This window comes from Microtus oregoni, unplaced genomic scaffold, assembly GCF_018167655.1.
Source record: "Microtus oregoni isolate MIOR12 unplaced genomic scaffold, Mior012 000008F_ref0000371, whole genome shotgun sequence".
In the NCBI taxonomy this organism is placed as follows: domain Eukaryota; kingdom Metazoa; phylum Chordata; class Mammalia; order Rodentia; family Cricetidae; genus Microtus; species Microtus oregoni.
The window spans coordinates 9,133,917-9,158,950 of record NW_024543067.1 but is presented as its reverse complement, the minus strand read 5'-3'; positions in this window follow the sequence as shown (position 1 = coordinate 9,158,950).

Sequence of the window (25,034 nt, the reverse complement as noted above, 5' to 3'; positions counted from 1 at the left end):
CATTGGTATTTATGGCTAAAGCCCAGAAGCACCAGACCAAACTCAAGTAACTGCTATCTAAAGACCCAGGTTTTCCGCTAATCCAGAGCCAAGTGATGCTTGGTGGAACATAATGTCTCGGTCTTGAAGTTTCTGGGTAAAATAGATAAGAGTGATGTATTTGGGAAGCAAGCTCAGGTTCCACAGTGGACAGATCTGTGATGCATCTGGAAAAGAAGACTGTGACTAGGGAATCAACACAGGTTAAGAAGCATCAAAGACAGGAAGTTAGGTTGAGCTCAAAGACAAAGCAGGTGTACCTTGTTATTTCAATCATAGCCAAAAAGCTCAACTTTTACTGCAGGACATGCCAACTTCCTGTTCTTCTGAAAGGATGACCCAGGATAATGACAAGATGAACATAGCGACAGTCAGAGGTGCATGTCATTTCAGATCCTCCAAATACTTCTATGAACTTTAACATGTTGTTAAACTCTTTATGCTTTAAGTCAAACATTTCCCTGATATCTTGAAAATTGAAGACTACCCAAGACGTGAAACAGTGGTGTGCAATGGAGACTCTACCTCCATTTATATACAGGCATCAATTGTTGACAGCCTACTGTAGTCACGTCTCTCTTTGCTGACGCATGTGCTGTGTTACGTGCAAATATACGCATGTGTCTATGTGCTTCTCTAATTTGCTTGAACCATTTCCAAACCTTCTAAAGATATTCTAAAGATTATTCTAGGTAATTTATCAGAAATCTCAACAAAAGTTCACATATTTTACATTATTATATCAACAGTTTAAATATTTAATAATATTTAAATCTTATTTTAGGACCTATATTTAATATTTTTTCACACACACCCTTGAGACTCCCAATTTCATTTGTGCACATTTTGCCTCCTGATTCAGGAACAATTACTCGCCATGTTAATTATGGCCCTTTTGGTTCATTTTGTTTTTGAGATTTTCTCCACCATACCTGGCTTTTCATGGCTCTTTAATATCTTGTCTTAGCGTTGTTATTTTTTGTGAAGGGGCACCATGACAATAGCAGTTGTTATAAAGGAAAATATTTAATTGGGGTGATTTGTTTACAGTTCACAGGTTTAGCCATTATCATCAGGGTGAGGAGCATGGCAGGCATGCAGTCAGGTATGGTTCTGGAGAAATAGCTGAGATTCCTACATCTTGCAGGCAACAGGAAGTCAGCTGAGACACTGGGCCATATCTTGAGCACAGGAAGATTCAAAGCTCACCCCCACAGTGACATACTTCCTCTAACAAGGCCTTACCCACTCCAACAAAGCCACACCTCCTAATAGTGCCAATCTGTATGAGATTATGGGGGCCAATTACATTCAAATGACCATATATACTTTAGTCTAGAACAATCATATAATTTTTGTGTGTGTGTTTCAAAATATAAATAACTTTTTAGACTTCTGCCTGATAGAACACACCATGGTCTGGTTTTGTCTCATTAGCTTCTCTGGACCAACTATGGTGCTTTGCTTTTTGATTTATTGGAGTATCATTTGCTATGGGAGCTCCTTTGGCCAAGAGCCTTTAAAATACCAGCCCACTTAGATATGGTCTTTTATACTATATATGCAGCTATAAAACATGTGCTCACTTCTGGCTACTAGACTAGGTTCCTGGTCCCTATTTGTGCAGACCATTGTGCTCTAAGGAAGTGATCTGTGAGTCTCCCCTGAATAAATAACCCTTTATTACACATAATTCTGAACTAGTGTGGGGTTATTTTGTAACTTCCGTCACGATCTGACACCTGAACGTGGGGACCAGTCCGCATTTTTTGGGATAGGTTTGCCAGCCGTGTGGCACATTACATACTGATTCTCCCTCCCATAGATCTAGTCAGCCCTCAGACGCATCAGGCTGCTGCTCAGCACTCCCTGGCTCGCAACTCATACACTGCATCTCTGTAGGTTACATGCCATCCCACACACTGCTGCCTGTGATCCCCTGGGCACACACAGTAAGTAATTCACACTGACAGAAAACCTTGGGTTTTCTCCTTATCCTGGGCCCCAACTCTTGGAATCATTTGATCACCTAAATAACTGTTCCTAGTTTGTTAAAGTAAAGCATTTTTTCAGTACTTAAGTAAGCAACATGTGCTGTTCGCTGCTGCTAGCATCTCTGCCGATACAGTCAATCAAACATAGCGGACAATTATCCCAGGCTTTTCCAGACCCAGGCCAGCTGGTCTTGGTGAGTTCCCAGTAGAACATCCCCATTGTCTCAGTGTGTGGGTGCACCCCTCACGGTCCTGAGTTCCTTGCTCGTGCTCTCTCTCCTTCTGCTCCTGATTTGGACCTTGAGAATTCAGTCCTGTGCTCCAATGTGGGTCTCTGTCTCTGTCTCCTTTCATCGCTTGCTGAAGGTTAATATTCAGGAGGATGCCTATATGTTTTTCTTTGGGTTCTCCTTATTTAGCTTCTCTAGGATCCCTAATTATAGGCTCAATGTCCTTGGTTTATGGCTAGAAACAAAATATGAGTGAGTACATCCCATGTTCCTCTTTTTGTGTCTGGCTTACCTCACTCAGGATAGTGTTTTCTATTTCCATCCATTTGTATGCAAAATTCAAGAAGTCCTTGTTTCTTACTGCTGAGTAATACTCTAATATGTATATATTCCATACTTTCTTCATCCATTCTTCCATTGAAGGGCATCTAGGTTGTTTCCAGGTTCTGGCTATGACAAACAATGCTGCTATGAAAATAGTAGAGCATATACTTTTGTTGTATGATAAGGCCTCTCTTGGGTATATTCCCAAGAGTGGTATTGCGGGGTCCAGGGGTAAGTTGATCCCGAATTTCCTGAGAAACCGCCATACTGCTTTCCATAGTGGTTGCACAAGTTTGCATTCCCACCAGCAATGGATGAGTGTACCCCTTTCTCCACAACCTCTCCAACAAAGGCTATCATTGGTGTTTTTGATTTTCGCCATTCTGACAGGTGTAAGATGGTATCTTAAAGTTGTTTTGATTTGCATTTCCCTGATCGATAAGGAAGTTGAGCATGACCTTAAGTGTTTGGCCATTTGAAGTTCTTCTGTTGAGAATTCTCTGTTCAGCTCAATGCCCCATTTTATAATTGGGTTGGTTAGCCTTTTACGGTCTAGTTTCTTGAGTTCTTTATATATTTTGGAGATCAGACCTTTGTCAGTTGCGGGGTTGGTGAAGATCTTCTCCCAGTTAGTGGGTTGCCTTTGTGTCTTAGCGACAGTGTCCTTTGCTTTACAGAAGCTTCTCAGTCTCAGGAGGTCCCATTTTTTCAATGAGGTCCTTAATGTCTGTGCTGCTGGGGTTCTATGTAAGAAGTGGTCTCCTGTGCCCATGTGTTGTAGAGTACTTCCCACTTTCTCTTCTATCAGGTTCAGTGTGTTCAGACTGATATTGAGGTCTTTAATCCATTTGGACTTGAGTTTTGTGCATGGTGATAGATATGGATCTATTTTCTTTCTTCTACAGGTTGACATCCAGTTTTGCCAGCACAATTTGTTGAAGATGCTCTCTTTTTTTCATTGTATACTTTTAGCTCCTTTATCGAAAATCAGGTGTTCAAGGGAGCCTTTATTTTATACAAGTTTGCAAATTCAGTCTCTTTGCATGTCCAACAGATTGGAGTAATGGAAGAGCCCCGAGCTCAGTTTAGAGTTGAGTTTTTATAATAGTAAAGGTGGGGGTGAGGGGTTTCTGAGGTTCAGGACCCCTGATTGGCTGACATTTGTCTAGGGGTGTCCTGGTGAGTCTGCTGGCAGGTGATCAGATCTATAATGGTTGGAATGCTAGACATTTCCTTTGGATGGTCTGTTCTTGGGTGGTGCTCCGGTAATCTCAATTTGTGGTTCTCCCTGCAACCAGGTGTTGCTTCAGGGTAAACTTCTGAGACTCAGGACTCCATTAAACTTACTGATGGCTGAGTCCTACTCTGGCAGGTGATAATGGTTGGAAGTAAAGAACTTCCTTTGGGTGGTCTATTCTCAGTTTGTGGTTCTCCCTGCAACCAGGTGTTGCTTCAGGGTAAACTTCTGAGACTCAGGACTCCATTAAACTTACTGATGGCTGAGTCCTACTCTGGCAGGTGATAATGGTTGGAAGTAAAGAACTTCCTTTGGGTGGTCTATTTCTATTTAGCTTATCATGGCTGGCTCCTATAGAGGGCAGGTTGGCAGACCACATCTTAAATAGCCTGCAGACATGATCCCGGGCATCTTGGGGGAAGAGTGGCAGATGGTAGGCTTTCTCAGAGGCAGAGTCTAGCAGGGCAGCTCCAGGGAACTGTTGCTTGGAATACTGAGGGCAGGGTCTGGAATGGGGCCTCAACCTGGAGATTCCAAACACTTGCGTCATTCCAGTTCAGTTTTCACTGTCTCATGAAGGTGTGTGTGTGGTTGGGGTAAGTAAAACGTGTCTTTCTCCTGTTAACACATGTTATTGATGCCTAGATACAATGAGGAATCTAAATTAATAACTAATAGGGGTAGAGATGACCTTGTAAAATCCCTACAGAATTATTCATTATGTTTTAAAATTATATTAAATTTTACATTAATGGAAAAAATAAATGACACATTGGAATTAATATATACATACATATATATATATATATATATATATATATATATATATATATATATCTCCAGTGCTTTATCTCTCTCACTGACATTGGCAAAAGAACAGAAAGCCAATAGTTCTTTTACTTTTCTCAGGTCTCGAGGAAAATGCACATACATTCACACACATGTGCACACTCTGTAAGCAATTCCCCTGTAACTGCTGCATTCAGACACAAAGATGTGCAAATGGATGAAAACCCTCTTTTGAAGAAAACTGAGCTTCACAGAAGCTTTTCTGGCTTCCAAGCTGCAGCTTCCTGCTGAGTCATTATGCAGCTAAAGTGGTCTTCAGAGTCCCAGGTGCAGCCTCTCCGTGGAGACTGCCAGTCAGTCATCTGGGACTGGAGAAGCAGCAGGACTAGCATTAATGGCAGAGGCAAGGGTAATCAACAAAGCAAGGAACAGGATAGAGGCAGGAAGTCAGGAAGTTCTGCAAACTAGGGCAGGCAGCCACAAACTGAAGTCGCTAGCACATGTGCACAAGCAGCAAGAAAAACAAAAGCGTGTGTGTGATAGGTTTACCGGGGAAGAACTGGAGTACAGATATCACTGCTGCAGAACCAGGTGCCCAAAAATCTACACAGCACTCTTTTGGAGACCCTTTCTCTTTACAAGTACGCTGTCCAGCAATCTCCAAATATCACCTGAGCTGATGATGTAGCGGCGTTTGTAAGTTCATGGTGATATTGGTCCAGATGGCAGCTCCAGAGGATGGACGTTCTGACTGGATGTTCTCTACTGAAGGCCTCCTCCAGAGAAAGGTAGGTGTAGAGATTGGTGATGTGAAGTTCTGCTGTCATCATTGCAAGTGGACGGTGGCAATTCACACAGAGGCAGGAGAATGCAAGTGTTGAACTGGACCCATGCAGCCTCCAGCATCAAGCCCAGATAGAGGACCACTTTGCTAACCCATACAGAAAGAAAAACAATACTTCCCAGAAGCAATTGTCCTGAAGGTTTACACTACTCTGAGTTGGGTTTTAACGAATCCTCAAAAGATACAGAATGACATGATCCCTGGCAAGAAACAACTCTTCACACAATGGACATGAAGTGCTGACATTCCTGGTAGATTTCCAGGACTTTTCTAGGGCATGAAAATACAGTTTAGATACTGCGTCCTGGAATACAGGTCAGGCTGACGTGAAACAAAGCAAAGGAAAAGGAAAATTCAGAGAGAATGAAGGTGTTTCAATGAAGATTTTGGACGAAGTTCGTCATTGACCTGAAAGTCAAAGCCAAGGACAGGATGACTGTGCCACACTCACCAGCTATCCCCCAGGAACTGTAGTCACAACGATTCAGATTCACTAATGCGTCTAATGCTGGAGGGTGAAAGATCATTCCATGATTCAGCGATGCATGGAATAAGGAAGCTCCCAGATTTACTATGCAAAAAAGTGTGGTTTGCTCTGGGGATGGGGCCGGGTGGGGTGATAACAAGGATCATTTCTGATAGCTTCCTTCTTGTTTCTGTTTTCAAAAATTAAATTCTCTGAGTAAGTGTTGCCAGTTACATATTTGTAGGTAAACATTAGGCTGTACTATGCTCTGTTGTGAATTCTCCCTGCTGACGGACTGGCTTTCATATGAAGGAAGCTGCTTTGCTGGAAACCAGGACGGGGCGACGGGGAGGGGGTGGGGGGCTCTTAAGGGGTGTTAGGGGAGGCAGTGGCGAAGTCATTCCTTGTGGGGCCAGCTGGTCGGCCATGCATACTATACTACTGACCTGCAGTGTGCCCACTGGTGAAGTAACGGCTTGACTGTTTGGGAGTTAACTGTCTGCTAGTTCTCAGTCTGAAATAGCACACTTAATTAGTTTTCATAATGTTATTTGTTTTTGAGAATTTCATACATTGTATTTTGATTATATCCATGTCCTTATTCCAACCCTTCCCAATTCTTTTCCCACTACCCTAGCAATCCAAACTCATGCTCTGTCCTTTTAATTTTTATTAAACCCACTTTGTCTGGATTGTGTGGAGTAACTTGCTCCTCAGTTAGGAGGGATAGCAGGGATTGTGAAATCTTTAAGTAGCAGCCCCCTGCATTCATTGACCAGTCATTAGAGAGCAATTTGGAATAGCTTGAATCCTCAGAACAATTACTTAGGGGAAGGCATTGTTAGTCAGCTGTAAACCGAAGTTAAATTCCACTGCGAAATAACAACATACTTTTAACTTTGAAGCATTCAGTAACAGATTAATTCATGAACTGAACTCATATATTACTAACACAGTGAAAAATAAAGTATTTTATATATTATTAACTCCATCTTTTAAAAATTGATGTGCGCATACATCAAGTGCATTTTAATTCAAATAGCTGGATAAAAATACTGTCACATTTTCTCTGTCCCCGTGAGTAAAGATGTACAGTAAAATTCTTCATACCATAAGGATAGCCCTAATCTGCAAGTTATAGATGGCATGTTATTGTTTCATGGTTAAATATAAATATGTTATATATTATGAAATATTAAAGGGCTATATTTAAAACTTAGTTAAATGCATTTTATTAATCATCTATTCATGTTGGCATAATTAAAATCCTGTTCTGAAAAATATGATGAATTTACAGAAAAATAACATTTAAAACACAAAAAAACACTATAAAGGGTATAATATGAATAAAATTGTCTAGCAGAAATTGAGACTCTGGATGACATGACAGAACAAATTATAAGATGCCATTTGTCTAGGATTTATCCTACAAAAAGGAGGTTGAAGGTTATGAAATATACCCATACTTCTGATATATCACATGTATTATATCTATTTTGTAGATCTGGTTAGACGTTCTCTGGTTTATTCTGACTTTATTCCAAGTGCCTTTAAAAGTTGTGATTTTTTTTTTTTAACCATACTAGCCAAAGAAGCAATCCAAGACTTGAAATATAAGAAGGTCCTAGTAGGTTTAGGCTAAAGTTCAAGATATAGGAGACCGAGCCGGGCGGTGGTGGCGCACGCCTTTAATCCCAGCACTCGGGAGGCAGAGGCAGGCGGATCTCTGTGAGTTCGAGACCAGCCTGGTCTACAAGAGCTAGTTCCAGGACAGGCTCCAAAACCACAGAGAAACCCTGTCTCGAAAAACCAAAAAAAAAAAGATATAGGAGACCACCTACCATGATCAGGGAGCAGCTAAGACCCACCCTGAACACAAGCTGACAAAAGGATGGGGACTTAGCTGTACAAATTCCAGAACTTTCACACTTCCAGGGATAACACCGCCAACAAATGGGCTGGGCCCTCCCCCTTATGCTATCAATTAAGAAAATATATTACTGCTGGGTCTTATAAAGGCATTTTCTCAATGGATGTTCCCTCCTTCAGATGACACTAGCTTGTGTGAAGTTGACCTAAACTAGCCAGTACACGTTTCTAAATTATACCTAATTTTTCATTTATAACAAAGCTATGTCTTGGTTGTTTGAAGTGTTCTAGGCTGGACCCCTCTGGCATGGTGTCACTAGGTTTATGTGCCCAAGATTGGCTGTGCCAGGCTCACCCTAACTTCAATAAAAAAAAAAAGAATGCTGAGGAGGACAGTTAACACCCTAGGAGTCTAAATGGATTGCTGTCCGTCCATTGCATAACCGTGTCTGGCCTACTACTCTCTACAACACTTTGAAGATTTCTTTAAAAAGAACCACAAGATTCCCTCCTCCTCCTCCTCCTCCTCCTTTTCCTCCTCCTCCTCCTCCTTCCCCTCCCCTCCCCTCCCCCTCCCCCTCCCCTCCTCCTCCTCCTTCTCCTCCTTTTCCTCCTCCCCTCCTCCTCTCCCTTTTCCTCTTTTTCGAGACAGGTTTCTCTGTAGCTTTGGAACTAGATCCTATAGACCAGGCTAGCCTTGAAATCACAGAGATCTGCCTGCCTCTGCCTTCCAAGTGCTGGGATTAAAGTTGTGCACCACCACTGGGGGCCTTCCTCTTCTTTATTTAAATATTTATATGCAGTTTTTTTCCAAGCTGCAGTTTTACCCATACTATGTAATGGGCTTCCTCTGAACCCACTTTATAGCCACTAAGTTTGAACATCGTCTCCACCACTCTACATTGGGGAGTCACTCAGGGCACAGAGGATCAGTGAGTTTGCAGGGCACAGCTTTCTGCCACATGCCGCTCTCCACCATCAACCTTCCCTGTTGTCATTTCACTGGGCCTTGCCTTGTTTTCCCACAATGACGCTAATGCTATAAGGGGTGGTTAAAAGATTATACAAAATATTAACACATTTGCAGTGTTTCACTAGTCCTGGCTCTTCTTTTGTTATTGCAGTTTGCTTTTCCTGCAGCCCATAGGTGTATGTGTATGCCCGTGCATGTGACAAATGTGTTTGTTTGGCAGGTAATCAGCATCAGCAGTACCTACACATTCTCTGCCTAATGTCCATTTCAGAGGGTTCCAGGTGGTCTCCACACAGCACTCTGTAGTACTCACTGGGGACACTTAAAAGCTTTTACAAAAGGTGAATGAACAAGTTTCTCAGCTTTACACCCACCCACCCCCACACAGACGCACACATACAAGCACACGCACACCCACATACACACACAATGAGAGAGAGAGAGAGAGAGAGAGAGAGAGAGAGAGAGAGAGAGAGAGAGAGAGAGAACCAAAACAGACAGTTGGGTCCCTTCCCTTATTAGAGAAAATATTCCAGAATTGATGCTCAGTGTCTGGAACTTTAACAGAGATAAACACATGGGGTAAACCTTACTTTTCTAAATGAGCCCCACAAGCATAAAGTCTTTGGAAAATTACTAAATCAAGCAATTGAACTACAGTTTTTTGTTTTTGTTTTGTTTGTTTGTTTGTTTGTTTGCTTGCTTTTTGCAGTTGAGATTCTCAAACCCTTGGCTTTCCTTATCAAGCAGGAGCCTTAATCTATGAAAACAGAATTTGATCTGACCAAAAACACAGGGTGAGATACACTATGGAAAATACACATAAGGAAACAGTCATGCCTTTGTGTTTTCTTCTATTTTGTCCAAAAAGGGAGGCTGCACCGCTTTGGTTCTATTCAATGGCACCAGAACAGTGGCATGGTCATGGACATTCCATGCAGCACCACAGATCACGTTCATCTCCATTTTTAGTATCATTGTCCTCATTTTTTGTCCCTTTAACATCCGCTCTGGAAAAGAAACAGTACTGTACACATGTTAAACACTTGTTGGGCAGCACACTTACGCTCCCAGCCTCCAAGACAGTACATGCTGCACTGGCCATCATACAATTATGAGTCATGTAAAAAAAATGATCTAAAGCCTACTCTGTCTTACCATGTTTTTCTCATACACACACGTCCTGTGTTTCTCAGACTGCATTATTAAAATCAAATCCTACCTGGGGAGTGAAAGTGTTCTAGGGCTCCCAGTTGAAAGTCAGAATTAAGATACTATTTCAAACATAAATCTGAAATTAGTCATAATCAGGCAGTTATTTATATTTAATTATCATCATGCCTCACCTATTACTGGGCTGAGGTTTTAGTAATAAGGTTGTAAATCATAATTTTAAAAGTTAAATGATGAATGGCTGAGTCATGGGTTTTACATCATTTTAATATTTTATAATTATTATGAAAAATTATCTATCATGTCCAAGATATTCCTAAAAGTAGGGGATATAATGAAAAGAAGATTTTTTTCCCAGAAACCTGTGAGATTCATGGATGGTACCCTAGAATTCAGGTGCTTGATGGGAAAGGGTGTTGATTCTAGATTCTGAGCGGACAAGCTCTATCTACTATACTTAGCATAAGTCACAACATGCTTGTTTCTCATGACAGTATACTTTTAAAAAGTTAAATTTTCTTGAAAAGATTGAAGCAAGGAATTCTCTTCTACCCATGGGGACAGAGGCAGGTGTGGTATTAAACAATGATTCTCATAAGTTTTATAAGAGCTATGGACTTCCAAACATCAACATCATCTCCATCAATATATTTAAAGACATGTTCTACGTGATGAGTCCTTACATTAATCCAAGAACTAGCCATAATATAACTCTGCAAGGGCCTTACATTAGAAACCAGTACAAAACACAAAGCACACAATAACTTCTTTCTGAGGGAAAAACATACTTACAGAGACTTTCAGAATGTCCAAGTAAGTTCAGACTTTGTGCTGTGACTACGCAAGGGAGCAGCAAGGAAGAGGGGATTTTATCAGCACAGGGTAATACGGCATTGGAACAGCTTACAGAGGAAGTTCAGTTATTAAACTGGGAGATCAGGATGTCTAGCCACAGTCGCACGACAGAAGAAGAGTCAAAGAACTAATCGGTACAGAAAAGATTATTTCCCAGTGAAAGCAAAATAGTCACCTCTCTTTAAAATATTTATTCAATATATATACATACATACATATATATATATATATATATATATATATATATATATATATATTTCTTTGAGGAAAGAAACTCTGGCCTAGAATTTTATCACCCTTTCATCTTATAATCAGACTTACTAAACAGCTGCTCAAAGATTTAAAGTTTTTCGTTGAAAATTTTGTAGTCTTTGTGCTTTCCCAAAATAATAAGAAAATTGGGATTTCATTGCACTGCACCACCAAAGGCCTTCAAAGCCTAATGCCTATCACAGAGTAAAGCTTCTGCTTTAGTTTTGTGAATTGAAAATATAAGGATCATCACCTTAACAATCACCTGAACCAATAAAAAATACTACCAACAAGTACTTCCTCGTAGATAACAGCGCAAATGAACACTTCCATGTGGAATTGACATTTGCTACAATACTTACCACTTAGGGCTGTGGTAATCTCTGCATGATATCTATAACCTCCGTATAATATGATATAACCTCCTGTGTAATATCTCCGTATCTGTACAAACCTATAAACCACCTTTTATTCACTCTGATTTATGGATACAAAACTCAAGTTCTCCTCTTATCATAGCCTATGTCTTACCAAGCAACTTTCTGAAACTCCTTTCAAGAATGAAGAAGCTGTGTCCTCTCCTGGAAGGGTCCTGCTTGGCTGACTTGCAATAATCCCTTCTTCCTTATTTTGTGCAAGCATCCTTCACAGGACCACAGATTTCTGTTATTTGCCTTTAATAACTTAACCAAGAAGGCCAATGTTCTACTTAAAAACCCCAAGCAGATTTCCCATCTCCCTGACCTTTGTTTTGCCTTGATAGTACCTGGTAAATGTAGATGCCATCATGTCGTCAAGCATTCAAAACAGGTGTTGGCATGCAAGCAAGTATAGCTTTTTCACAATTGCTCAGTGTGTAGTAGAGGCAGTTCTATTTAGGCAAATATTCAAATATTTAAACCTAGTAATAAATAAATATAAGTTCACATGCAAACCATTAAGTTTATCATCATAAACCAAAAGACTACTTGCTATATGGTTTAAATTAGGTTTCCTGTGCACATTTTATAGTATGGGCTCCAGGAATTAGGTCCATTCACTAAATACCCTGATGGCAATTAAAATGGTGAATCTCAAGAACCCAAGAGCAAACTCATCTTCCATGTACCAGAAAATACCTCAGTTCTGGTAACTGGGACACAAACACAGAGGTCATCTGTTAATGCATATATATTTCCGAGCTACTTCTTCTATAAATTGTAACACTGCTACTGGAAAAGCATGTATGTATTAAGGATGTCTACCTATCCACTTCTGGTAAAAACTATGAATAACTTTGTTTTTCCACTTTGGTGTGGATTATGTCTTCTGTTTTTAAGATTTATTTGTATTTATATGCCTGTGCTTGTATATGCCATGTGTGTGCAGGCTAGAAGAAGAAATCAGATCTCTTGAAGATGAAGTTCCAGAAGTTGTGAGCTGACCAAACTCCAGTCCTCTGGAAAAGCAACAAGCACTATTATCAGCTGAACCATCTCTCAAGACCTTTTTATGTCTTTTTCTTATGAAAAGAGTTCAGACTAGACCCCAGCGTAATAGGCCCAAGTTCTAGTTAACATGTATAGTAATAGTTATTTTTCTCATGGTAAAGATTAGTAAATATCGCCGGGCGGTGGTGGCACACGCCTTTAATCCCAGCACTCGGGAGGCAGAGGCAGGCGGATCTCTGGGAGTTCAAGACCAGGCTGGTTAGTTCCAGGACAGGCACCAAAGCTACAGAGAAACCCTGTCTCGAAAAAAAAAAAAAAAAAAAAAAAGATTAGTAAATATCTTAGTTCAGGTTTCTGTTGTTGGTGCAAAACACCATGAACATAAATAACTCTAGGGGAAATAAAAAAGTTTATTTCAGCTTCCAGCTCTCAGGTTGCCAAGGGATGTCAGGACAAGAATCTGGAGGTAGGAGCTGAAGCAGAGGTCTTGGAGGAATGCTACGTACTGACTTCCTCTTTGTAGCTTACCCAGACTGCCTTCATCAGCACCCAAAACCACAAGCCAAGCATCATCCAGAGTGGACAGGTCCTACCCAGGTCAATCACCAGGCAAGAAAAAAGACCATTGTCTTTCCAACAGGCTAAGCTGATGGAGGTATTTTCTCTATGTTGCTGGGGTCCAAACATTACACAGTGAGCACAGCTGGTAGTCTCTAGTCTAACACCCAACTTGCAAGACTTTGGGGAACCTGTCTTTTAACTAGTTGCTGTCATTTCAGTAAAATCCTTGTGAAGCCTTTGTGCTCCCCTGTCCATAGTGGGATTCATCCCAGGAAACCCCAGTAGAGTATCAATTTTTAGGGCATAACCTCCCCAGGTTCTGTTTTACTGGGTGATTTTTCATTTGGTTGTATAATCTTGATATGGAGAATACATACTGGGACCTTTGAGTTCTGGAAAAGGCCCCGGAGAAAGTAAATGCTTTTCTCTGTAGTCTCTGCAGGAACAAAGTCACAGCTTGACCTGGAGCCTGGAAGTGCCATGCTCAGGATCTTATACTACAACAGTTCCCCCTTGATGTAGCCACCTTAGATATTATCTCTAGGACTAAGAGACTTCATTTCCTTTTATTCAGCTGGCAAAACTGCCAATGCAAAAAAGCCCCATCACTTTCCTTCTGAAGCTCACGTTAGTTGCCATGGTTACCACAAACCCTGTGTTCCCAGCCAGAGGAAGACAAGTGCTTAGAGAGTGCACAACACTGTAGAATTTTTCTTCCCTTTCCCCCTACATTTATGAATTACAAACTTCCATCTTAGCTAACCACAGAGATGTAGTTAACACATAAACTCCCTCTCTCTTAGAAATCATAGCCCTTTCCTTTACCTTTACTCAGATTGCCCAGGAACTTCATAGCCTCGCCCCTTCTCGGACAGTAGTAAGTTGACAGGCTTTGTCAAACTTATTACTTACGGTAGCTCTGTGAAATGCATGCTTGGTACGGCCTATGGAATTGCTAATTGTGCCTATTTGTGTGTGTAAACCGTAAACCTAATGCGATAGTGGAACATCGAGAGGGAAACATTGAGAAAGATCATCCGAAGGACACCTGAAAGAGCGATGGAGAGAGCATTGGGCAAAGCATAGGAAGAATAAGTGGGGCATAATGAAAAGATGTATGTGAGTTAATTTATTTACCCTCAGATCTCTTTTAGTCAGTTTTCCCCTGCTACAGCTTTTCTTCTGAATCCTGAGAGGCTTAGAGTCTTAGGGGGCTGGCATCCCAACATAAATCTCAATACTATATTAGTTCCCTCTTCCAAAATGACTCTAGTATATGTCCTTTTGATGTAAACCTTACCAGTACAGAAAACTTACATTACAGCAAGGTATTTCATGTCACCGATGAAAATACATATGTGAATAGATATGTTTGTATTTAATCATAAATGGAATGTTTTCATGAGAAAATTAACAATGACTCCTAAAACTATAAGCTGACAATATATGAAAGATTTTGAACATGTGAAATTTCTTCCTGATTTTTCTACCAATGGCTCTAAATTAATATAAATACTATCTTGTCTCCACTGATGACCAAGTTAAAGCAATAAATCTTAGAATAATATCAGCCCTCTCAGCAAAATCCTTAAACCCCAGGACAGCATGGAATGATAGATTTCAAACATTCATAGTAAATAAATTCCAAAAAGGGCACTACATCCAGCAAATTTATCTTTTTTTTTCTTTTTAATGAAAATAGATTCTTCTCTTAAACAATACATCTCTATTCTAAGTCCTCCCACATCCCCTATCTTCCACATCTACTTTTCCTCTGTTTACTTTTCAGAAAAGAGCTTGTGTCCAAGAGAGGACAGTCAAACAGGACAAAACAAGATACAATACGGCAAAACAAAAGCCCTCAGGTCAAGGTTGGACATGGCAACACATTAGGAGGAAAAGAGTCTCAAGAGCAGGCAAAAGAGTTATGTATACTCACTCCCACTATTAAGAATCTCAGGTTTTATTATTTTGAGTGAGGTAACTTAGACTCAGAAAAACGATTATCTTATGTACTTACTCATAAGTAGTTTTTAAACATAAAGCAAAGAAAACCAGCCTACAAATGACAATCCCAGAGAGCTTAGACAACAATGAGAACTCTAAGAAAGATATATATATATATATATATATATATATATATATATACTCTACATGAGAAGTAGAAAAAGACAAGATCTGAGTAAATTGGAAACATGGGGACCTTGGGGAGAGGGTAAAAGGGGTGGGAGAGATAGGGAGGGGAGCAGAAAAAATGTAGAGTTCAATAAAAGTCAATAAAAATAATCTCAGGTTTTAAAAATCAATAAAGAATAATATATTTCAGTGCAGACACTGAACTGAATTTTAAACAAAATTAAAACAATTTATGGCCATTAGTAAACATTGGAGAAGAAGCCTAAGAGAATATTGCATACACAAGATGAAAAAAAAATCTCAATAATTACAATGCAAGAAAGAATAAAATTCCTATCTTGGATGCAGTGTCACATGCCCTTAATCCCAGCACTAGGTAAGCAGAGACAGGTCACTTTCTGTGAATTTGAGACCAGCATGATCTACAAACTGAGCTCCAGGAGAGTCAGAACTGTTATACAGAGAAGTCCTCTCTCTAAAAACACAAAACCCAAAACAAAATTAAAAATAAGAAATAATATTCATGAGAATAATAAATGAATAAAGAATAACCTTGAAAAATCAAACAAATACAATTCAGTAAACATGAAAGCAATATGAATAGCATAAAAAGAAAGAGCAAACAATAATCATACCAACAATAAATAGTAACAAATTATAATAATCAATTTCTTGGGGCTGGAGAGATGACTCAGTGGTTAAGAGCATTGCCTGCTCTTCCAAAGGACCCGAGTTCGATTCCCAGCAACCACATTGTGGCTCACAACCATCTGTAAAGAGGTCTGGCGCCCTCTTCTGGCCTTCAGGCATACACACAGACAGAAAATTGTATACATAATAAATAAATAAATATTAAAAAAAATCAATTTCTTGATATTATTTCTTAATGTTAAAATAAGAAAATAAAGTAGACATGAGAGTTCATACCTCTAATCCCAGAATTTGGGGGGCTGAAAATGAGAGTTGCCATAATTCATTCTAGTGGAAGCTATAGAACACAAAGTACACTTCTTAGGAAAATGGCCAAGTATAAGTCGCCTCAGTGTGACCCTATTAAGAAGATTTTTCCTATCTACCTGTGAAATCTTATGACCACAACGACTATATGAGCAAATATATCTACACTGGTGCAATAATGGCACAATTTTAAAAATTATCTTGCAGTTTGTCTTATTTACTTTTCTATTGTTGTGAAGAGTTACTATGACTAAAGCAAATGATAGAAAGAAAACTTTATGTTTGTGGCTTTATTTTATTTTCAGAGGGTAAGACCATGACCATGTCAGGGAGCATGGCAGCGTGTAGACATGCATGGTACTAGAGCTGTAGCAAAGAACTTCACCACCACTAGGTGCAGAGGGTGGGGAGCCAAATGGAAAGCTGTGGGCTTTTGAAATCTAAAAGCCTACCACCAGTGCCACACTTCCTTTAAAACTCCATGCCTCTTCCCTCAAGACCATAATGACTAATCCTTCCTAAACAGGTCCACAAACTGGGGACTAAGCATTCAAACATACATGCCTATGGAGTCCATATTCATGTACTCCCACAGGGGTAACCAACTGCCAACTAATTAGATTTTAGGTCCCTTCAGTGTGGAGAATGACTAATACTGTAAATCTAATAAACTTTCCATAACTGAAAATGTCACAGATCCTAAAAAAGAATTTTCGACTGCCATTTTCCTTAGCCAAATAAAATTTCTAACTACTTAATTTAGACCCACAAATAAGTTTAACTCTCAGCCCCCATCAAAGAAACGTCTTTGTACAGCAGAAGGTGACTATTTCAGAGATACACAACTCATCAAAATGCAGAGAACAATAGCCTGTGGGGTTCCCTGTCCCAACTTATTCATTATATGTGTCTAGAGTATAAGTAAGTACTTGTGGGACAATTTGCACAAAAGGCAACAGTAGGGGATTTTTCACACTTAATGAATCAAACTGGTCTTGAATCAGCTCAGTATGAATAACTCTAGAGTGAGATTCTCCCTTGTGGCCTTGGCCTGATAAGAGGGACTCTTTCAAGTATCTGTGGGACAGCAGACACTTACCCTTGCCTAGAAGAAAAGAAGCCTGCTGTGAACTGTTGGGGAGAGGAGAAGTTGTAATGAATGCCTTTCACCTGGGATGCTTTGAATTCCCAGCACAGACAGAGTGAGTTTGAAAGACAAGCTTGACCTCTAGGTAAGTGTTTAGCCAGACTCATATTTTCGTTTCAGCATAGAGAGGCTTAGATGAAAATCTAGTGGGGCTGTGGCTACACAAGTGATAAATGAAAACTGAGACCATAAAGGGATGCTGTTTTAAAGCCACCAAATTGACAGTAATTTCTTAAATGACAATAGAAGATGAGACTCTATTGGCAACATCTGAAATAGAACTTTATACAATGTCTTCCAGAAATAGTACAGTATTAAAGGACAAAGAAGAAAGAGGTCTATCTTTAATAATTCGAAGTCTTGGGAATTAAATACCATTTAAATGAACCCAGCATGGATTTGAAAGTTTTACTTTGAATTTTATTTATAAGATGTATATTATTGTGAATAATTCATTTTCTTTTTTTTAACTTTTTTTTATTGAGAAAAGGAGAAAAAAAAACAAGTTTCCACCTCCTTCCAGCCTCCCATTTCCCTCCTCCTCCTCCCACCCTTACCCCCTCCTCCCACCCTTCTCCCCTTCCCCCCACTCCTCTCCCCTCCCTCTCCAGTCCAAAGAGCAGTCAGGGTTCCCTGCCCTGTGGAAAGTCCTATGTCCTCCCCCCTCCGTCCATATCTAGGAAGGTGAACATCCAAACTGGCTAGGCTCCCACAAAGCCAGCACATTAAGTAGGATCAAAACCCCGTGCCATTGTCCTTGTCTTCTCATCAGCCCTCATTGTTCGCCATGTTTAGAGAGTCCAGTTTTATCCCATGCTTTTTCAGTCACAGTCCAGCTGGCCTTGGTGAGCTCCCTTTCATTAATAGACATGGAATCCAAGTTTAATTTGTGGTAGCCCATGTGTGTGCAAAAGTAGGGTTTTCAATATATTAGCTACAATTTTTCAAAATAATTCCTAAAAAGTCTTGATTTTTGTGTTGTGTTTTGTTGAAATGTCTTTTTTATGCCTCTAACCTTATTTATTTTTATCACTTTTTATTTTGTTGTGTGTCTAAAGGAATTTTACTGATTTTTATCTTTTTCATTTTAAGTGTGTTTTATTTTTATTTGCTCATTTTTTTTTTACTTTTCTATTTCCAATCTTGAGTTTGATTTCTCCTTGCTTCTCTAAAGTCCTCTGATGTAATTATATGTTGCTTATTTTTAGTATATTACTACAACCAGCTACTTTCAGAAGTCTATTGACTGTATTCCATGAGGAGATACTATTAATTGAAGCATGGGTTGTTTACTCTCCGTGTATTTCATATTTTCTTTTGTTTTTTATTCTCATTCTTTATAAAAACATGTTATCATTATAAAAGATAAAGGTTCTGGCTTCATTATTTAAAAATTTGCTGAGATTTTTTTTTTAGAAGACCAATATGGACTATTCTAAAGACACTTCTATAGTGATAAAAATAATTCATATTCCTCAGCTATATGGTGGAACATTCTAGATTCATGTTTGTGCTTTCCTCTGTTTGCTTGCTTTGTCCAGTGCTAGAGATTAAATCTATGGTATTATGCATTCTAGTCAAGAACTCAATAACTTAACTGTATCCTCCTCCTTTCTACATTTGATTGTTGTAGAGGGTCTCACAGCCATGCTTGTACTAGTCTTGCATGCATTCTCTACCCCAATACTAGTTTTGACATTGCAGTCCTCTTTCACCAGCCTCTCAAGTAGCCATGTTTTCACACCTGTGCTATTAGTCTTACTTGGTAAGTCTCTCAACCTGTGCTGTAGTTCAATTTGATGTTCCTTTGTTTATTTTGTCTTCATGATCTGTCCATTTGTGAAAGTAGAATGATTTATTACCAACTATTTTACTGTCTTTTTATGTCTGTTATTATTTTCTCTTTATATTAAATAGTGTTTGTTTTATAAAATTGAGTGTCCCTTTTTATAAATGTGTAAATTTACAATCACTATATCTTCCTCTTGAAGTTGTCTCTTCATCATTCTATATTAATTTGCTTTGCATTGTCTTAATGTTTTGTCTTAAAGTTGTTTTTCTGAGAGCAAAGGCTCAATGTAGATATGACTTCCTTGGGATCGAGCTACCTCATTCCACTTTCAGCCTGTGCATGTCTTTGTCTGTGAGGTGAATTTCTTATGAATGGCCTTTTTTTTTTTTCGTCCTCCAGACAGTTTGTATCTTTTTTTTTTTATTGCGAAAAGAAGAAAAAAAAAACATAAACAAAAAACAAGTTTCCACCTCCTCCCAGCCTCCCATCTCCCTTCCCCTCCTCCCACCCTTCTCCCCCTCCTCCCACCCTTCTCCCCCTCCTCCCACCCTTCTCCCCCTCCCCCCACTCCTCTCCCCATCTCTCTCCAGTCCACAGAGCAGTCCGGGTTCCCTGCCCTGTGGTAAGTCCTAGGTCCTCCCCCCTCCGTCCATATCTAGGAAGGTGAACATCCAAACTGGCTAGGCTCCCACAAAGCCAGCACATTAAGTAGGATCAAAACCCCCTGCCATTGTCCTTGGTGTCTCATCAGCCCTCATTTTTTCGCCATGTTCAGAGAGTCCGGTTTTATCCCATGCTTTTTCGGTCACAGTCCAGCTGGCCTTGGTGAGCTCCCCGTAGATCAGCTCCACTGTCTCAGTGGGTGGATGCACGCCTCGTGGTCCCGAATTCTTTGCTCATGTTCTCCCTCCTTCTGCTCCTCCTTGGGACCTTGGGAGCTCAGTCCAGTGCTCCTGTGTGGGTCTCTGTCTCTATCTCTATCCATCACCAGATGAAGATTCTATGATGATATGCAAGATATTCGTCAGTATTGCTCTAGGATAGGGTCATTTCAGGTTCCCAATCCTCAGCTGCCCAAGGAACTAACTGGGAACCTCATCTTGGGCACTAGGGAGCCCCTCAAGGGTCAAGTCTCTTGCCCACCCTAAAGTGGCTCCCTTAACGAAGAATTGTGGTTCCGTGCTCCCCTATCCACCTTTCCTTTATCCCAATTCTCCTGTTTCCCAGGCCCCCCCTCCTTCCCTTCTACCTTTTCTCTCCCCATCTCCCCTTACCCCCATCCCACCCCCCCCCCAAGATCCCATTTTCTCCCCGGAAACTTGGTCTACTTCCCTTAGCCAAGAGGACAACTATATGTTTTTCCTTGGGTTCACCTTCTTCCTTAGCTTCTTTAGGTTCACCTATTGTAGACTCCGTGGTCCTTATTTATGGCTAGAAACCAATTATGAGTGAGTACATCCCATATTCATCTTTTTGGGTCTGGGACACCTCACTCAGGATAGTGTTTTCTATTTCCATCCATTTGCATGCAAAATTCGAGAAGTCATTGTTTTTTACCGCAGCGTAGTACTCTAGCGTGTATATATTCCATACTTTCTTCATCCATTCTTCCATTGAAGGGCATCTAGGTTGTTTCCAGGTTCTGGCTATTACAAATAATACTGCTATGAACATAGTTGAACAAATGCTTTTGTCATTTGATAGAGCATCTCTTGGGTATATTCCCAAGAGTGGTAATGCTGGGTCCAGGGGTAAGTTGATCCCGAATTTCCTGAGAAACCGAAACACTGACTTCCACAGTGGTTGCACAAGATTGCATTCCCACCAGCAATGGATGAGGGTACCCGTTCTTCCACAGCCTCTCCAGCAAAGGTTATAACTGTGTAAGTTCGCTTTGTTACCAAGTATGTGGTCAATTTTCGAGAAGGTTCCATGAGCTGCAGAGAAGAAGGTATATTCTTGACTCTTTGGGTGGAATAATCTATAGATGTCTGTTAAGTCCATTTGCTTCATTACCTCCATTAATTCTCTAATTTCTCTGTTAGGTTTCTGTCTGATTGACCTGTCCATTGGTGAGAGAGGAGTGTTGAAGTCTCCTACTATTAGTGTGTGCGGTTTGATGGCTGCCTTGAGTTTTAGTAATGTTTCTTTTACGTACGTGGGTGCTTTTATATTAGGGGCATAGATATTCAGGATTGAGACTTCTTCCTGATGAATTGTTCCTGTTATGATTATAAAATGTCCCTCTCCATCTCTTCTGATTGATTTAAGTTTGAAGTCAACTTTGTTAGAAATTAGTATGGCCACACCTGCTTGTTTCTTAGGTCCATTTGCTTGATAAGCCTTTTTCCAGCCCTTTACTCTGAGTAGGTGCCTGTCTTTGTGGTTGAGGTGTGTTTCTTGTAGACAGCAGAATGTTGGATCCTGTTTTCTTATCCAATCTCTTAGCCTGTGCCTTTTTATAGGTGAGTTGAGCCCATTGATATTAAGTGATATTAATGACCAGTGGTTGTTAACTCCGGTCACTTTTTAAGTAGTAGGGTTTGTGTGTTTTCCTTCTTTGATTTGCGCTGGTGAAGAGTCTCTAGATGTCTGAGTTATTGTGGTCATTGTTGGACTCCTTGGTTAGTGATTTTCCTTCTATTATTTTCTGTAAGGCTGGATTTGTGGCTACGTATTGTTTAAATTTGTTTTTATCCTGGAAAATTTTGTTTTCTCCATTTATAGTGAATGAAAGTTTGGCTGGATATAGTAGTCTGGGCTTGCATCCGTGGTCTCTTAGTTTTTGGAGAACATCTATCCAGGACCTTCTGGCTTTCATGGTTTCCATAGAGAAGTCAGGTGTAAGTCTGATAGGTTTACCTTTATAAGTAACTTGGCCTTTTTCCTTTGCGGCTCTTAATATTCTTTCTTTATTCTGTATATTTTGTGTTTTGATTATTATATGGCGAGGGGATGTTTTCTTTTGATCCAGCCTATTTGGTGTTCTGTATGCTTCTTGAACCTTCATAGGTACATCTGTCTTCAGGTTGGGAAAGTTTTCTTCTATAATTTTATTAAGTATATTTTCTGTACCGTTGAGCTGCACTTCTTCTCCTTCTTCTACTCCAATTATTCTTAGGTTTGGTCTTTTTATTGTGTCCCATATTTCCTGAATGTTTTGTGATGAGAGTTTGTTGGACTTGCTGTTTTCTTTGATCAGAGTGTTTATTTTCTCTATGTTATCCTCAGAATCTGAGATTCTTTCTTCTATCTCTTGTATTCTGCTGGTTATACTTGATTCTGTAGTCTCTATTCGTTTACCTAGATTTTCCATGTCCAGTCGGCCCTCTGTTTGTGTTTTCTTCTTTGCCTCCATTTCAGTTTTCAAGTCATGAACTATTTCCTTTATCTGCTTGATTGTTTTTCCTTGGTTTCCTAGGGTATCATTCACTGATTTACTCAATTCCTCGAACTTTCTATTATACTTCTCATCCATTTCTATAAGGGCGTTTTTTATATGCTGTTTAAGGGTGTCAATCACTTTCATGAAGTCAGTTTTTTCTACTTCTTCTTGATTAAGGTGTTCATGTCCTCCTGTTGTGGGGTCACTGGCTTCTGGTGGTTTCGTGTTGTTTTTCAGATTGTTGGGAGAATTCCTGCATTGGCGTCTGCCCATCTCTTCCTCCCAGTACTCCCCTTTGGATCTTCTTTTATAGGATCAGGTCTTCTTGCCCACTGATGCACCTTCCCAGTGATGTCACTCCCCAGAGATGTTTCTCCACAATGATGTTTCACTCGGTGCCCAGATCGAAACTCCGCGCTGCTTGGTTAGCTCGCGAACAAAGGGCCCACCCTGCTCGCTGCGGGCAGGCTATGGGAACAAAGGAGCTACCGGCCACCCCTTTGTCCTCCTGGTTTGGGTTCTGTCCCAGCACCCTAGCAGGCTGAGCAGGGAGGCGCTATGCCCCAAAGAAGGGAGGGAGGGAGGGAGACAGGGGGTGTGGGGATCTGGATGTAAGCTGAATGGGATAGGAAGAGAGAGGCGGTTTGGGCAGTATAGCCCCTGTAGGATGGCCAGGAAGTGTGGGCGTGCTGAGGTATGATCCCAGCTGCCGCAGCACTCACTCACCACAATGATGTTTCACTCGGTGCCCAGATCAAAACTCTGTGCTGCTTGGTTAGCTTGCGAACAAAGGGCCCACCCCGCTCGCTGCGAGCAGGCTATGGGAACAAAGGAGCTACTGGCCACCCCTTTGTCCTCCCGGTTCGGATTCGGTCCCAGCACCCTAGCAGGCTGGGCAGGGAGGCGCTATGCCCCAAAGGAGCCAGTTTGTATCTTTTAATTGGTGAATTGTGATTGATAGAAAAGAGTTTGTTCACATGATTTTATTGATTTGTATCATAGTTTCTTTAGATAATCTGTGCTCTTTTCATCATTTTGGGTTTATCTGTGTACTTTGATGGTCTATTCTGTTGATGATGTCTGACATTCACTTTCGTGTATCTACTTTTCTTGCAGGATTTGTGCTTTCATGGTGGTAGCTGCCTTACGTTCACTTCTAATACAAGACTCCTTTATGTATCTTTTGTAAGACTTGTTATGAACTCCCAAAGTTTTCATTTGTCTTAATGTATCTTTAATTTTTATTTATTTATGAAGATAAACTTGATGACATAATGTTCTTGGTTAGTGGTTAGAATTGTTCAAAACTTAGGATAAAGAATTTCATTCTTTTTTGGCCTCTAGGTCCAACTGTGAAATCTATATTTATTCCCAGAGTGTTATTTTAAAATGCAACTTAGCATATTTTCTTAGAATTTAAATAGTTTTCTTTTCAGTTTTAATTTTGATAATATGCAATGGTATTGATATTTATTATACATTATTTTCAAGATATTTCTTTGGAAGCATTTTATGTCCCTGTTCTTTCACACTTCTTATGTTCTGACATGAGAGATTTTGCTTTTTGATGTTTTTTCTCCTATATCTAAGGCATCAAGAATCTCTGGCTTCTTTATGGGAAGACCTTCTTAATAAAAATATTTGTCTTAAATATGTGTCTTAAAATGTTGATTATTACAGTGTTGTCTTTGATTTCATCTAGGAACTATAGTAAATTTTCCCTTAGAATTTCTTTGTGATTGATTTTGGGTATAGTGTATACCACAGAGGATTTGGAGACAGTCACTGTCTGCACGGGTTATCTAAGAGTTGGATTACTCCGGCAGTTAAGTAAGATAAGGTATAGCTAGAAGTGAGAATGTGGAGCTAATAAGTGCACTAACTCAGTGAAAAGCGTTTGGTTAGCATGCATAAGGCTACAGTTTCAATTCCAAATACTGGAAGATATAAACAAATAAAAATCCAGACATATACGGACATTCCTTGAAATTTCTGCTAGACACTGGCCTTTATTTAGTGATGAACACCTCAGATACATTTAAATCTTGCTTTGTTGTTACACAGGTACTCAGGTACCAGCACTTCCAGCAGTACTGAGGGGGCTTAAGTACTTGTCCTTCAATCTTGGAAACAGCCATGGTGAAACCATAGCACATGCTATGTGACCCTGAAATCCAGACCTGAAAGTTGTGTTCATAGGAATTATGGAAAATGTTGAGTGACGGCTTTCTCTGGGAGTTTTCTTTCTCCGATGCTGCTAAAGGTCTGATAGCTATGAGTGTGGAACTTTCCTCTGCTTCTTTCTTGTAGTCTCTACGTGGATTCAGAACTGTCGCTTGAGATGGACAAAGTTCCAGTTGTTTTACCCATTATAGGTGAGCATCTGAGGATGAAGTGGAAACCGGGGCCCCAGAGTTATTCAAGACTCCCTCGGCACACCACTGCGATTATAACAAGATGTTCTTTCCCTGATCTGCCACTAGCAAGCAACTGGAAAGAATGCAGGAAGGAATGTTATGGAAAATCTGGATGCTTGCCTTCAGTCATGCAAGTTCAACTGATTTTTATGGTGGTACACCTT